At 44.1% G+C, this 15,837-nt stretch overlaps 1 protein-coding gene across 4 annotated transcripts in view; it reads left to right on the top strand.

Moving 5' to 3' along the window:
* LOC145344395 (leucine-rich repeat-containing protein 4C-like) overlaps positions 1 to 15,837 on the top strand; it is a 1,050,741-nt gene that overhangs the window by 562,571 nt on the left and 472,333 nt on the right. Inside the window, exon 1 of one of the 4 annotated variants that reach the window (XM_080191524.1) lies at positions 5,120 to 5,139. The exons of the other annotated variants lie outside the window; for them this stretch is intronic. The gene's annotated coding sequence lies outside the window, so the exon portion shown is untranslated. Of the gene's footprint in view, positions 1 to 5,119; positions 5,140 to 15,837 lie in introns of those variants that run through there. 4 annotated transcript variants of the gene reach the window in all.

Below are 15,837 nucleotides of genomic sequence, written 5' to 3'. Positions count from 1 at the left end.
TCCCTGCTTCTATATTATCTATTCCCTTCATAATCTTATATGTTTTTATAAGATTTTGCTTCATTCTTCTGAATTCCAATGAGTATAGCCCCAGCCTACTCAGTCTCTCCTCATAAGCCAACCCTCTCAAACTCCAGAATCAACCTGGTGAATCTCCTCTGCACCCTATCCAGTGCCAGTATATCCTTTCTGTAATAAGGAGACCAAAACTGTACACAGTACTCCAGATGAGATTTAACTTTTGCAACAACCTACCATGCGGTACCATCAACTGCACTGCCCTCATCTACTTTCTTGGTTACCCTTTCAAAAAACTCAATTAAATTTGTGAGACATGATTTTCCACTCACAAAGCCATGCTGACGGTTCCTAATCAGTACTTGCGTCTCTAAATGACTGTGGATCCTGTCCCTCAAAATACCTTCCAACAATTTACCCACCACAGATGTGAGGCTCACTGGTCTGTAGTTCCCAGGCTTTTCCTTGCAGCTCTTTTAAACAAAGGCACAACATTTGCCCCTCTTCAATCTTCAGGCACCTCACCTGTGACTATCAATGATTCAAATATCTTGAGTAGGGGACCTGCAGTTTCCTCTCTAGCCTCCCACAACATCCTGGGATACACTTCATCAGGCCCTGGGGATTTATCTACCTTGATGAGCAGTCTGTTGGAACCACCCTCCAACGAATTTTGGTAAATTACCACTCATGCATTTGCTACTTCCCCTGCCATCTCCCCCTGGAATGCATTCCATCAGGGTCAGGATACTTGTCTACCTTTAGCCCCATTACCTCTTTTGTGATAATGATAGTTTCTATGTCCTCACCTGCCGTAGCCTTCCTGTCATCAATTTGTGGCGTGTTATTTGTATCTTGCACTGTGAAGACCGACACAAAATACCTGTTCAGTGCCTCATTTTCTCATTTCCAGTTATTACACCCCCCTTGTCATCCTCTAAAGGACCAATGTTTACTTTAGCCACACTTATTCATTTTATATATTTGTGGAAACTTTTGCTATCTGTTTATATTTGTAGAAAATATTGTTTTAAGTGGGAAGCAAAACTGAAAAAGAGAGGAATTTTAATATGGATCAGTGGGTGGGATTGGCTGAAGGTGCTTGTAGAACCATAGAAAAGAATCACAGAATCCCTACAGTGCAGAGAAAGCCCATTGAACCTGCACTGATAACAATTCCATCCAGGCCCTATCCATTTAACCCCACATAAGGGCTAATTTAACGTGACCATTCAAGTGTGGAAGGAAACTGGAACACCCAGACCAAACCCACGCATTCACGAAAAGAACCTGCAAACTCCACACAGACAGTCACTCGGGGCCAGATTGGAGCCCAGGTCTGTGGCGTTATGAGAGAGCAGCGCCAACTGCTCATGTGTGCGTGGACACGGGGGTTGGGGGGGGAGGGGGGTGAGTTTAAATGGACAATAAATGGAAATGTACTGTGTTCCCGCTCCAAAACGCTAATCAATCAAGGCAAGGGGTAGGTGGCCAAAGCACTTTCAGGAGATGGGTTGACATTTCAAACAAGTTAATAAGGTGAGAAGCCCTTTTCAGGTTTAACTATGGCCGACTAGCATTTCCAAGTCTCTGGAAACCCAACAGCGATGCAAGGCCTTGGGAAATGATGTCAGGAATACAGAATGTTTGTCTACCAGCTACCTGGAGGATGAGGTCATCAACAAAACCTGCCACCTCAATGGGGTGCCATAGAGGAGAATACTGATGGGCATTGTTATAATCCCCATCGAGACCAACAACTTAAAAAATTTTGTGAATTTTCAGAGAGTGGCCAACGTAAACAATGCTTTCAGTTACATTCTGCCTGGTAGCTCGCAGAGAACACCTTTTCCCCCTGTGTTCTCACTCTCATCTGACACTTTACCAAAAAGTCAGTACCTACCACAGGGCAGTCAGCTGATGCAGCTCTGTACGATCTGGTTTAATTATTCTGACGATTGCAATGCATATCAAGCATTAACCAGGATCAGCTTTGAATCCACAGTGGTTAGGTTGTGAAATTCCACTTGGCTTTCTCAATGTGGAGTTTCTGCTCACTCATTCCAAGGCTAGAGATCATGGCAGTGTGTGGCCATTGGTTGGGACTTACACTGAGAGTGCCTCTGTTTCCCTGTCATCTTGAGCACCCTAGCTCAGATGAGAAGTACCAGTCCCCAGATAGGTCATTAATAGTCATTGTAGGTTCAAGCTACAGAAGTGACTTGGTTACTGGTAATAAGAACATAAGAACATAAGGAGCAGGAGTAGGCCATCTGGCCCTTCGAGCCTGCCCCGTCATTCAATAAGATCATGGCTGATCTGTCGTGGCTCAGTTCCACATTCCCGCCCTCTCCCCATAACCCTTAATCCCCTCTCTTATCAAAAACCCATCAACCCGCGTCTTAAAAATATTTAGCGAGGTAGCCTCCACCACTTCAATGGGCAGAGAATTCCAGAGATTCACCACCCTTTGAGTGAAGAAGTTCTTCCTCAACTCTGTTCTAAACCGCCCCCCCTTTATCTTGAGGCTGTGCCCCCTAGTCCTACTGTCCTTTCTGAGCGGGAAGAGTCTCTCCACCTCTATCCTATCCATCCCATTCATCATCTTATACGTTTCAATGAGATCTCCCCTCATTCTTCTAAACTCTAACAAGTACAAGCCTAGTTTATTCAGCCTCACCTTATAGCTCAACCCCCTCAACTCCGGCATCAGCCTAGTAAACCTCCTCTGCACTCCCTCCAAGGCCAAAACATTGGCTCTGTTACACAGGATAGGAGACAGTTGCCAGGCTTAAAGGCAGGGTGAGACAGCTGTCATCAAAGATTTATTTTAAAAATTCATTCATAAGACGTGGACATCGCTGAGTGATTCATTTATTGCCCATCCCTAATTGCCCTTGAACTGTGCCTTGCTCAGCCATTTCAGAGGGCAGTTAGGAGTCAATCACTTTGCTGTGGGTCTAGCGTGACACGTAGACCAGGTAAAGATGGCAGATTTCCTTCTCAAAAGGACATTAATGAATGACCATTGACAAAAGTAATCCTTAGATTTTTTTTTAAACTCCAGACTATTTTTATTGAATTGAAATTTCACCATGTGGCAGGAATCGTACCCGGGTGCACATCGCACTGTTCTGGCTCTCTGGGTTGTGAGTCCAGAGACAATACCACTACACCATCACCTGCCCCACACTGTCAAATGTCCATTGTTACACAGGTATCAAACCGAGTCTCTACTGTGTACTGATATACTGATGTACACTAGTGGGTGCAATCCCATTGTTACTGACCCAGTTGTGATTATTGGAAGAATCAGCTCTGACAGAAAAAGCAGCCTTGTCTTATTCCATTTCATTTTTCACAGAATCATAGAATCCTACATTGCAGAAGGAGGCCATTCAGCCCATTGAGTCTGCACTGACTACAATCCCACACAGGCATCATAACCCCGTGTACTTACCCTAGCTAGTTCCCTCTGATACTAAGGGGCAGTTTAGCATGGGCAATCCACACACCTTTGGACCTTGAGAGGAAACTGGAGCACCTCCACACAGACTCGGAAAGAAGGTGCAAGCTCCACACAGACAGTAACTTAAGTTGGGAATCAAACCCAGGTCCTGGCACTATGAGACAGCAGCACCAACCACTGTGCTACCCAATTCTTGTGTCCATTTGAAATGGAGATATTTAGCAAAGTTATGATCTAGCCCTGCATTTGCTCTTCATTTACCTCAGTGGCCAATGTAAAGGAGGCTTTCAATTACATTCTGCCTGGTAGCTAGCAGACAACATCTTTTCCCCTGTTCTCACTCTTTCTCGCTCTTATTTTACACTTTAGCACAAAGTCAGTGCCGAGTACACAGTTTTAGGAAATGGGCTGATGCAGCTGTGTATGATCTGGTTTGACTGTATTGAGGACAATACATTGTTGTCCCAAAACACAAAAGTTGATTGAAACTGTCTGAACTGAACTGATTGGTGAAGAAGCAGTCACATGTAATAATATGTGCGCATGGTGATGAATGAATGTAATGGGGACATGTGCTGAAAATGCAGTGAAACCGCCTGAAAAAAGTACTACGGAGTGACTCATCTGCCACTTGTCTAAACCCATGTTATTAATGAATAGAATAATTTACTATCTGGTCAAGGGAATGGAGGTGGGTCACATCAGTTGCTTCAATAAATTGCTATTCCGACAGCCTTACTGCAGACAGTCTTTTGGTGCCTGTCGGTACCATAGTAGATTTGAACTTGCATTAAAAAAGAAATCAATGGTTCTGTAAGTAGGAGACAGCATCAATTATTCCACCAAGGTTTAATGGCAGAATTAGTGATTAGTCTCTTGCATTGCCTTATGATACCTTGTAGTTATGTGGAGACACTCTATATTTCATGTCAATTAGGGGAATAGTGAGGTGATGCAGGCAGACTGAAGAAAGGGCAAGCTACTTAGTAAGGTATCACAGCTTTTCAGAATGAAGTTCCAGACCTTTGAACATTATGCCATGTTACACAGTCAGACGTACAGAAGACGCACTCTGCATTTTCAATAGCTAAGCATATGCAACGCAAAGTAGTCCTGGTCTGGTGACTCACAACGTCTGATAATCTCTTCATTATGGAAATAAACAGTCTCAGGAAGTATTGCGGGACTGAAAGAAATATATTCTGTGTTATTTTTGGACCTCCCTTCATCAGCTCATTAGAATTTCACCCAAAACCTTCTCGCAAACATTTCATGTTCAATTACTGATGGGAATGGCCACATACGGATGCTTTTGGATCCGGCACGGGATTGGTCAGATGAACTAACAGTCGTAGCAAATAGAAACTAGAGGTTACATTTTACGCTCACAAGGCTGATGATGGAGCTTCTGAATTCCAGAAGTAAATTTGCACTCATCCAAGACAAATCTTCCACGATCACTGGAGCTTTAGGAGCTGGCCCCTGGCCTGCTTCTTAATTTGTTTTCCCCCGAATTAAAGCTTGCCTGTCATTCTGCATCGAGGATGAACTACTTATCGAATGGAATGGATTTTGACAGTGAGATGAGACAAGTTGACATTTTTAATTGATATTTAAATCTTATTTCTCCTGAATCAATTGGCATCTTTTAGGTAAGTGAGACAACCTGTCAAATGGGAAGGTGATGGCCTCGTGTTATTGTCAGTAGGCTATTAATCCAGAAACTCAGCTAATGCATTGGGGACCTGGGTTCAAATCCCACCACGCTGGATGGTGGAATTTGAATTAAATAAAAAAAACCTGGAATTAAGAATCTACTGATGGCCATGTTGATCGTCGGAAAAACCCATCTGTTCACTAATGTCCTTTAGGGAAGGAAATCTGATGTCCTTACTTAGTCTGTGACTCCAGAGTTACTGCAATGTGGTTGATTCTCGACTGACATCTCTAACAGAAACTGATTTCTCTCACAGAAATCTTTGTTTCTTCACTGGATACAGGTGAGGTCCCAGAGGATTGGAGGAGAGCAAATGTGGTCCCGTTATTTAAGAAGGGTAGCAAGGATAACCCAGGTAATTATAGGCCAGTGAGCTTGATGTCTGTGGTAGAGAAATTGTTGGAGAAGATTCTTAGAGATAGGATATATGCACAGTTAGAACTGAATAATGTCATTAGCAATAGACAGCATGGTTTTGTACAAGGGAGGTCATGCCTCACAAATTTGGTTGAGTTTTTTGAGGAGGTGACAAAAATGATTGATGAGGGAAGGGCCGTGGATGTCGTCTAAATGGATTTGAGGAAAGCGTTTGACAAGGTCCCTCGTGGCAGGCTGGTGCAAAAGGTTAAATCTCACAGGATAAAAGGTGAGCTAGCTAGATGGGTGGAGAACTGCCTTGGCCATTGAAGACAGAGGGTAACAGTGGAGGGGTCTTTTTCCGGTTGGAGGTCTGTGACTAGTGGTGTTCCGCAGTGCTCTGTACTGGGACCTCTGCTGTTTGTGATATATATAAATGATTTAAAAGAAGATGTAGCTCATGTGATTAGTAAGTTTGCGGATGACGCAAAGATTGTTGGAGTTACAGATAGTGATGAACATTGTCAGAGAATACAGCAGGATATAGATAGCCTGGAAAATTGGGCGGAGAAATGGCAGATGGAATTTAATCCAGATAAATGCGAAGTGATGCATTTTGGTAGATCTAATGTAGAGGGGAGCTATACAATAAATGGCAGAACCATCAGGAGTATAGACACACAGAGGGACCTGGGGGTGCAGGTCCACAGATCCTTAAAGGTGGCAGCACTGGTGAAGAAGGCATATGGCATGCTTGGCCTTTATTGGACAGGGCATAGAGTTTAAAAGTTGGCATATGATGTTGCTGCGATATAGAATGTTGGTTAGGGCACATTTGGAATACTGCATCCAGTTCTGGTCGCCACACTACCAGAAGGATGTGGGGAGAGTACAGAAAAGGTTTACCAGGATGTTGCCTGGTATGGAGGGTCTTAGCTATGAGGGGAGATTGGGCAAACTGGGGTTGTTCTTCCTGCAAAGACAGAGGATGAGGGGTGACCTAACAGAGGTATATAAAATTGTGAAGGGCATAGATAGGGTGAACAGTGGGAAACTTTGTCCCAGGTCGGAGGTGACAAACACAAGGGGTCACAAGTTCAAGGTTCAGGGGGCAAGGTTCAACACAGATGTCAGGGGAACGTATATTACACAGAGGGCGGTGGGGGCCTGGAATGCACTGCCAAGCAAGGCGGTTGAAGCAGACACGCTGGGATCGTTTAAGACTTATCTAGATAGACACATGAACAGACTGGGAATAGAGGGATACAAATCAATAGTCTTGTTGGGATCATGAGCAGCGCAGGCTTGGAGGGCCGAAGGGCCTGTTTCCTGTGCTGTATTGTTCTTTGTTCTTTGACATCTGAAATGGAGGACAGTTAGGACTGGGTAATAAACACTGGCCAATCAGTGACAGCCATGTCCCACAAATAATTAATATTTAAAAAAATGTTGAAAGATGTTCTGGATGCTTTGACTTTACAAAATTAGAATTACTTTTCCCTTAAAATTTCTTGAAAGGCATTGACTTCTGTTGTGTACGTTCCACTGATACTAACCGCTGGCTAATGTCTCACTTACTGATGTTTGAACTGGAGTGTCAGGAGACATTTTGAATGAGGAGATAACCATTGGCCTGATTCAATGCTCAAACACATGCACTTTAAAGGGACCACTATTGAATCTAGAAAAGAATGGTTTGATGGAGCAGATGCAGCACGGATTCGTTAAGGGGAAGTCGTGTTTAACGAATTTATTGGATTTCTATGAGGATGTGACTAGTGCAGTAGACAGAGGGGAACCGGTGGATGTGGTGTTTCTCGATTTTCAAAAGGCATTTGATAAGGTGCCTCACAAAAGGTTGCTTCAGAAGGTTAGGGGGCATGGAGTTGGGGGTAAGGTGTTAACGTGGATAGGGGATTGGTTGTCTAATAGGAGGCAGAGAGTTGGTATCAATGGGTGCTATTCGGATTGACGGTTGGCGACTAGTGGAGTGCCGCAAGGATCGGTGCCGGGCCCTCAGCTATTTACCATTTATATAGATGATCTGGAGGAGGGGGCTGAGTGTAGGGTAACGAAATTTGCTGATGACACAAAGATGAGTGGAAAAGCAAATTGTGCGGAGGGTGTGGAAAGTCTGCAGAGGGATCTGGATAGGCTGAGCGAGTGGGCAAGGACCTGACAGATGGAGTACAATGTTAGCAAGTGTGAGGTTATCCACTTTGGCAGGAATAATAGTAGGAGGGATTACTATTTAAAGGGCGAAAAGCTGCAGCATGCTACGGTGCAGAGGGACCTGGGGGTCCTTGTGCACGAGTCACAAAAACCCAGTCTGCAGGTGCAGCAGGTGATCAGGAAGGCGAATGGGGTGCTGGCTTTTATAGCGAGGGGGATAGAATATAAAAGCAGGGAGGTCTTGCTGCAACTGTACAGGGCACTGGTGAGGCTGCAGCTGGAGTACTGTGTGCAGTTTTGGTCACCGCACTTGCGCAAGGATATTTTGGCCTTGGAGGGAGTGCAGAGGAGGTTCACTTGGCTGATACCGGAGATGAGGGGGTCGGCCTATGAAGAGAGACTAAATAGACTGGGTCTGTACTCGTTGGAGTTTAGAAGGATGAGGGGGGATCTTATAGAGACATATAAGATAATGAAAGGGATGGATAGGGTAGAGGTAGAGAGATTCTTCCCGCTCAGAAAGGACAGCAGGACTAGAGGGCACAGCCTCAAGATGAGAGGGGGGGACAGTTTAGAACGGAGTTGAGGAGGAACTTCTTCACTCAAAGGGTGGTGAATCTCTGGAATTCTCTGCCCGTTGAAGTGGTGGGGGCTGCCTCGCTAAATATTTTTAAATCACGGGTAGATAGGTTTTTGGTAGGCAAGGGAATTAAGGGTTATGGGGAGAAAGTGGAACTGATCCACTTCAGATCAGCCATGATCTTATTGAATGGCAGGGCAGGCTTGAAGGGCTAGATGGCCTACTCCTGCTCCTATTTCTTATGTTCTTACATTCTTATGAATCGTACTTTGGAATTGGAATATATTGGCTGTAATTTTCCCTTCTCGCCCACCACGGGAATCATAATGGGTGGGACAGAAAATTTGATGGACCATTTAAAGGTCCATTCAGCTCGGACAGGAATTTCTGGTCTTGGGGTGTGTGTGGCCGGAAAATCCCACCAATACAATCAGAGAGTCATTATGACAGAGAAGGAGGCCATTCTGTCCATTGAGTGCATGTTGGCTCCCTGTAGAACAATGCCATGAGTTCCATTTGCCCATGGGCTACCTTCAAAATTCAAAGTAAATGGAAGTTTATTTCATAGAACACAGAACACTACAGCACAAACAGGCCCTTCGGCCCACGAGTTGCACCGATCACATCAACACCTGTCTATAACCCCCAATCCCATAAAACCCCATATACTCATCCAGAAGTCTTTTAAAAGACTCCAGCGAGTTCGCCTCCACCACCACTGACAGCAGCCGATTCCACTCACTCACCACCCTCTGAGTGAAAAACTTACCCCTAACATCACTTCTGTACTTTCCTCCCCGCACCTTAAATCTGTGTCCTCTCGTGGCGACCATTTCAACCCGGGGAAATAGCCTCTGAGAATCCACCCTATCCATTCCTCTCAACATTTTATAAACTTCTATCAGGTCGCCTCTCAACCTTCGTCTGTCCAGGGAAAAGAGACCCAGCTCCCTCAACCTAACTTCATAAGGCATGCCTCCCAGTCCAGGCAACATCCTTGTAAATCTCCTCTGTACTCTTTCAATAGCTTCTACATCTTTCCTATAGTGAGGCGACCAGAGTGTTTATCAATATCCTTTTAAAATCATTGATCATCTCTGCTTCTGCCTGCCTTATAGGTAGCGAAGTTCAAGTCATTACCATTTACTATTTTCATAAGTTCTTCCTCAAGTCTTACCTGCAGTTCTTGTCTAAAACTATAAATCTACATCCCCCGGTGCTTGCAAAATGAGTTAATGATCTTATGGTCCCAGCTGATGTTGCTATTTGACAGGTCAAATCACAGAGCGAAACCTGTAGTGATAGAACTTTCTTTTCAAATAGTAAAGGCAAATAGCTGAACAAATTCACAAGAGTCTGCAGATGAATGCTTAACACAAAGAATAAAACATTTATCAAACATAAAAAAAACGATATTACACCAAGGTTGGAAAGGTTGGAAAGATCTCAATACAACCACAAGAAAACAATTCAAATCGTCACTATTCCCACACCCCAGCCAAATCGTTTCAGGTACGTACAAATTTGGAAATCAAAATTTGCTATATCTAACTTGTACTCTAATATGCAGGGTAAGTATCCAGCACATGTGAACTAACTGGCAAACTCTAGTCACCACAACATACCCCAAAGTAAATGACACAGACAACCAAAGCAGATCCTTTGGATTTCTCAAAAACTCACCCATATCCTTTTCATAAGAACATAAGAACATAAGAAATAGGAGCAGGAGTAGGCTATCTCGCCCTTTGAGCCTGCCCCGCCATTCAATAAGATCATGGCTGATCTGAAGTGGATCAGTTCCACTTTCTTGCTTTCTCCCCATAACCCTTAATTCCCTTGCCTATCAGAAACCTATCTACCCGTGACTTAAATATATTTAACCAGGTAGCCTCCACCACTTCAACAGGCAGAGAATTCCAGAGATTCACCACCCTTTGAGTGAAGAAGTTCCTCCTCAACTCTGTTCTAAACTGCACCCCCCCCACCCTTATTTTGAGGCTGTGCCCTCTAGTTCTGCTATCCTTTCGCAACATGAGCAAACTGGTCTCACTGAAATTTTGTCTTTTTTATGTGGGTTTCCCCCCATATTTGATAAAATTGCTTTGTAATCCTCCCCATATGCTGCTCCTACTCGAACAGCTTCAACAAGTATCTATCGCTAGGGCTTCAATCTTCCCGTCTTAGATTTCTGATTGATAAGGGAATTAAGGGTTATGGGGAGCTGGCAGGTACATAGAACATAGAACACTACAGCACAAACAGGCCCTTCGGCCCACAAGTTGCGCTGATCATGTCCATACCTACCAGGCCATAGAACTACCTGTAACTCCCAATCCCATTAAATCCCATGTAGTCATCCAGAAGTCTCTTAAAAGACCCCAGCGAGTTTGCCTCTACCACCAGCGACGGCAGCCGATTCCATTCACTCACCACCCTCTGAGTGATAAACTTAGCCCTGACATCTCCTCTGGGAAAGTGGAACTGATCCACTTCAGATCAGCCATGATCCTATTGAATGGCGGGGCAGGCTCGAGGGGCTAGATGGCCTACTCCTGCTCCTATTTCTTATGTTCTTATTTGTTTCCTCCGGATCTCTGCACGCACTGATGCTTCACCTGCCAAGCACCCTTCCAGCTTTCAAGTCATGGCAAGTTGGACCACTGCCCCAAAATGATATCTTAGCCCTTATGGCCAGCAGAATGGAGTCATCAATCTTCAAGTACCCTTTGAATCATTTTGGGCTCCTCTCAAGCCCATTTCACGTCAAGTCTGCTTTGCACATCTCCTTCTTTAACTTGAAATCTTTTGCTCTGTCCTGTCATTCATCTTGACTCAATGGAGTCGGCCTCTGGTCCCCATCTTTGCCCCAGAGTGGGTTTGGGACCTTGTCCTTGGTTTGGGACCTTCTCCTTGTCCCTTTCCTCAAGTCTTCCATTCTGGGGCATCTTCATTCAAAAAGCTCTCCTGTTTAACTCACCTGACCTAAAGTTTTGCACTGTTTCATTTTTTTTTGCCTCCGTTTCTCCTGCACACAGGGCTGAAGAAAAGGAAAATCGCGAAATGGGTCTGAGGCCTCTGGAAATGATAGTTCCCAAACTGCTACTCCCATTTAATCTTAAAATGAGTTTTCTTTGTTTCATAACAATGCAACAAAGCTTTATTTGTCTACCATATATAAATCTGCTTTCATCTTATATACAGCTATCTCACCCCTCTACCTCACTCTGTACTTCCATTACCTTCCCCAGCCCCTTTCCAGGAGTGTTAGAGTATCTGTTGAACCGGATAAAGCAGTTTGATTTGATTTGATTTGATTTGGTTGATTGTTGTCACATGTATTAACATACAGTGAAAAGTATTGTTCAGGCTCACATTAGAATAATAGATACCAGGGGTGAAATATGACCATCTTGATTCAGTTTCTCCTTCAACGGCACAATTACTAACCAAACATTGGGCGACAGGTAAAGAATCTCAAATCTGCCCACTCAAAATCTGGATTTTTTTTCCCCCACTCCACATCGCTGAGTGATGGCCACCTGAGCTACCTCAGGAAGGTTTGAAGAGTTGCTGAAATTCAGGTCAGCTGCTGAATATTGATTGGCTTCCTGGTTTGTAATTTGACATTTTGTTTTCAGTTACAACTACAGGATAATTTGATCATTATTTCAGTTTGCTTTGAAATATTGTCCCATGTATTAACATACCGTGAAAACTATTGTTCTGTGCGCAAAGCATATCGTTCATAGAGAAGGAAAAGAGAGAGTGCAGAATGTAGTGTTATAGTTATAGCTAGGGTATAGAGAAAGACCAACTTAATACATTCAAAATTCTGATAGCATCAGAGAAGAAGCTGTTCTTGAGTCAGTTGGAATGTGATCTCAGACTTTTGTATCCTTTTCCTGAAGGAAGAAGGCGGAAGAGAGAATGTCCAGGGTGCACAGGGTCCTTAATTGTGCTGACTGCTTTGCCCAGGCAGCAGGAAGTGTAGACAGAGTCAATGGGTGGGAGGCTGGTTTGCGTGATGGATTGGGCTACATTTACAACCTTTTGTAGTTTCTTGTGGTCTTGGGTCAAACAGGACCCCATACCAAGCTGTGATAGAACCAGAAAGAATGCTTTCCATGATGCATCTGTAAAAGTTGGTAAGAGTCATAGCTGACATAGCTGGTTTGATTTCTCATTTTGAACAGGGTGCCATAATGAAGGGAAGTGGGAGAGACATGAAAGAGTTCTCAAATTCTAATGTGTGAGAAGTGAATTGTTGACAATCATATCATTCGGTTTCCATGTATCCCCTCAACTCGATGAATGAAGGGGTTGTGATTTCTTTTCCGAAATCCAGCACAGGCTTGGGCTCGAGGTTACTGGATTTGGGGAACTCTCCCTATAACATCAGAGGTATATTCAGTGTGGAGAACAGGAGTCATGGGCTGCTGTAGCTTTGATGTAGAACATCGCAGGCACATAACTGCACGGAACTGAGAGCAATATCTAGTCAAATTAAGTGAGAACTGAATTCACAGATTTAATGTGTTATCAAAATATACATTTAAACCAACTCATTTTGTATTAGGTAAGAAAGACCCTCAGATCAATCAAATTGATTAACCACAGCCATTCCACCGATTTCAGGCATTGCGATGTGAAGCTGTCATTCAAACGAAAGATTTCCAATATAATTAGAATTTCAAATCTTATAATGCAGCAATCTGAATTTAAATGTTTATCTCTTTGGTTCTAAATAATCTCCCCAGGCTCTTACCCGGAGGATGAATTGATGTTGTGAACAGGCTGTGAATCTTCAGGAAATGCAGAATTCCTGTTGCACTGTGGACATGTCATTTACTGAACAGATAACTTTTCTCAGGCTATGGTAAGTATGAGGTTCATGTGAACCAATGGGCAGTTTACCAGACTGATTCCTGGGATGGCGGCACTGACCTATCAGGAGAGATTGAGTTGGTTTGAATTATATTCACTGGAGGGTAAAAGAAAGTGAGAGATAGAATGAAAGAAATCAAAGAAACACTACAGTACAGAAAGATGCCATTCAGCCCATCGAGTCTGCACTGACCACAATCCCACCCAGGCCCTACCCCCATATCCCTCCATATTTACCCACTAATCCCTCTAACCTACGCATCTCAGGACACTAAGGGCAATTTTAGCATGGCCAATCAACCTAACCTGCACATCTTTGGTCTGTGGGAGGAAACCGGAGCACCTGGAGGAAATCCACGCAGACACGAGGAGAATGTGCAAACTCCACACAGACAAATGTTATAGAAACCTACAGAATTCGAACAAGACTAGACAGGGTAGATGCAGGAAGGATGTTGCCAATGGTGGGGGAATCCAGAACCAAGGGTCATTGTCGAAAGTTCTGAGGTCAACCTTTTAAGACTGGGATCAGGAGAAATATCTTCACCCAGAGAGTGCTCAGCCTGTGGAATTCAGAAAGCAGTTGAGGACAAAACATTGAATGTTTTCAGAAATAAGTTAGATAAAGCGTTTGGAGCATAGAAATATAAACATTTGCCCTTCGAGCCTGCTCTGCCATTCATCAAATTCAATATCCTGAGCCCCCTTTCCCCTCACCCCCATATCCCTTGATCCCTTTAGCCCCAAGAGTGATATCTAATTTCTCCTTGAAATCACACAACGTTTTGGCCTCCACTATTTTCTGTGATAGTGATTTCTGCACATTCACTGCTCCCTGGGTGAAGAAATTTCTCCTCACCCAGTTCTAAAAGGTTTACCCCTTATCCTCAAACTATGACCCCTAGTTCTGGACGTCCCCCACCATTGGAAACATTCTTTCTGAATCTATCCTGTTCCAACCCAGTTAGCATTTTATAAGTTTCTATCAGATCCACTCTCATTCTTCTAAACGCCAGTGAATATAATCCTAATCGACTTAGTCTCTCCTCATATGACAGACCTGCCATCCCAGGAATCAGCCTGGTAAACCTTCGCTGTACACACTCTATAGCAAGGACATCTTTTCTCAGACAAGGACACCAAACCTGTTCACAATACTCCAGGCGTGGTCTTACCAATGCCCTATACAAAAGCGAAGGGGATTTAAGGATATGGGGTGGGAGGGGAGGTTAAGGTGGGATCAGGCTGCTGAATTCAATGATCAGCTTTGATCATAATGAATGGGAGAGCAGGCTCAAAAGGCCGAATGGCCTCTCCCATTCCTATTTTCCATGTTTCTATGATTGCCACTTCCCCTAAAGCAAGTAATTCTAGAAGGCTCAAAAGCTATTTAAAAAGACATGAGAATGACATTGTGATGGAAATATAATGGCACGGACAAGCATTTCATCAGATTCAGGAATAAAAAGGGCCCGATTTTGGATCTTATTTTTTTGTGCAGTGGAAGGGCAACATCCTGGGACTTGATCTCCTATGTGACCACCTTTCACAACCTCCATGATTCAACATCCTGTATGGACGACTCCTCCAAAAGCCACCCTTCCCTTGTCCACTGCTGGCTGTGGCTTTCCGCTACGCTGTACTTCCTCCTGGCAGGAAATAAATAGGCATGAGGGTGACCAGAAAATATTACTGTTTATGAGATACAAAGGGATCTCAACTCAGAAGGTGGGGATTTGCCAAGTGTTCTCTGCCGCACTCCAGTTGTGTTTGAGATGTTTTTGCCTGAGGCAAAACTCTTTGTGTGAACACCTCATCAAACTGTGGAGCCATTTACTGCCTGCTTCTCACTGCTACTGTCTTAACCAGCCAATGAGGCTGAAAAGCACCATCAAGAGATTACACAGAGAGCCAGGAAGTAGATCATTCAGTCCAATGGGTTGTCAGCGTTTATTTTCCACCTGAGCCTCATCTCTCGCTATTTCACTTAACTTTAAATAATGTGGAGAAATTCTGATCTGTTTCCACTGTGCCTGTATTTTGGCACCTCCTGGGTGCTACTTTGAACTCGGAATGGGGTCTGGGGTACAGCTACTGGGTGCGTGCTCTGCCAGAACACACAGGACGCAGATTGTGATCATCAGTCTTGATTGGAATGAGCCATTTGCAGCCTCAAAGCTGCAGCTGATATGTCCGATGATGTGCAGGTTAGGAGAATTAACCTTGCTAAATGTGTGGGCTTATGGGAATAGGATGGGGGAAAGGACCTGGGTGAGATGCACTGTCAGAGAGTTGGTACAGGCTCAATGGACCGAATAGCCTCCTCCTGCACTGTAAGGATACTATGATTCTATGATATCCTCTCTTACCCATTGTTCAACAGCAGGATGGACCCTCTCCTGTCAGCGAAGTTTAAATGCTGCATCAGCTACTTTCAGGTTGGTTGCTGACTGCTTTCTTTTGGCTGTAGGTAGAAGTCTAAACTTTATATTTTTAGCTGTTGAAGTCTACCGGGTGAGGTTCAGTATGAACGCCTCGATGCTGTCTTCAAGAATTCTGCTCAGAGCACAGCTCCCAGCCACGGATCATTCCCCTTGGCCTCCAGACAGACCGGAACAATGAGTCATGGTGACACAG

Source organism: Carcharhinus amblyrhynchos, chromosome 6, assembly GCF_965287045.1.
Source record: "Carcharhinus amblyrhynchos chromosome 6, sCarAmb.v2.hapA, whole genome shotgun sequence".
Taxonomy (NCBI): domain Eukaryota; kingdom Metazoa; phylum Chordata; class Chondrichthyes; order Carcharhiniformes; family Carcharhinidae; genus Carcharhinus; species Carcharhinus amblyrhynchos.
The sequence above is the reverse complement of the archived record's forward strand: the minus strand, read 5'-3'. Positions and strand labels throughout refer to the sequence as shown.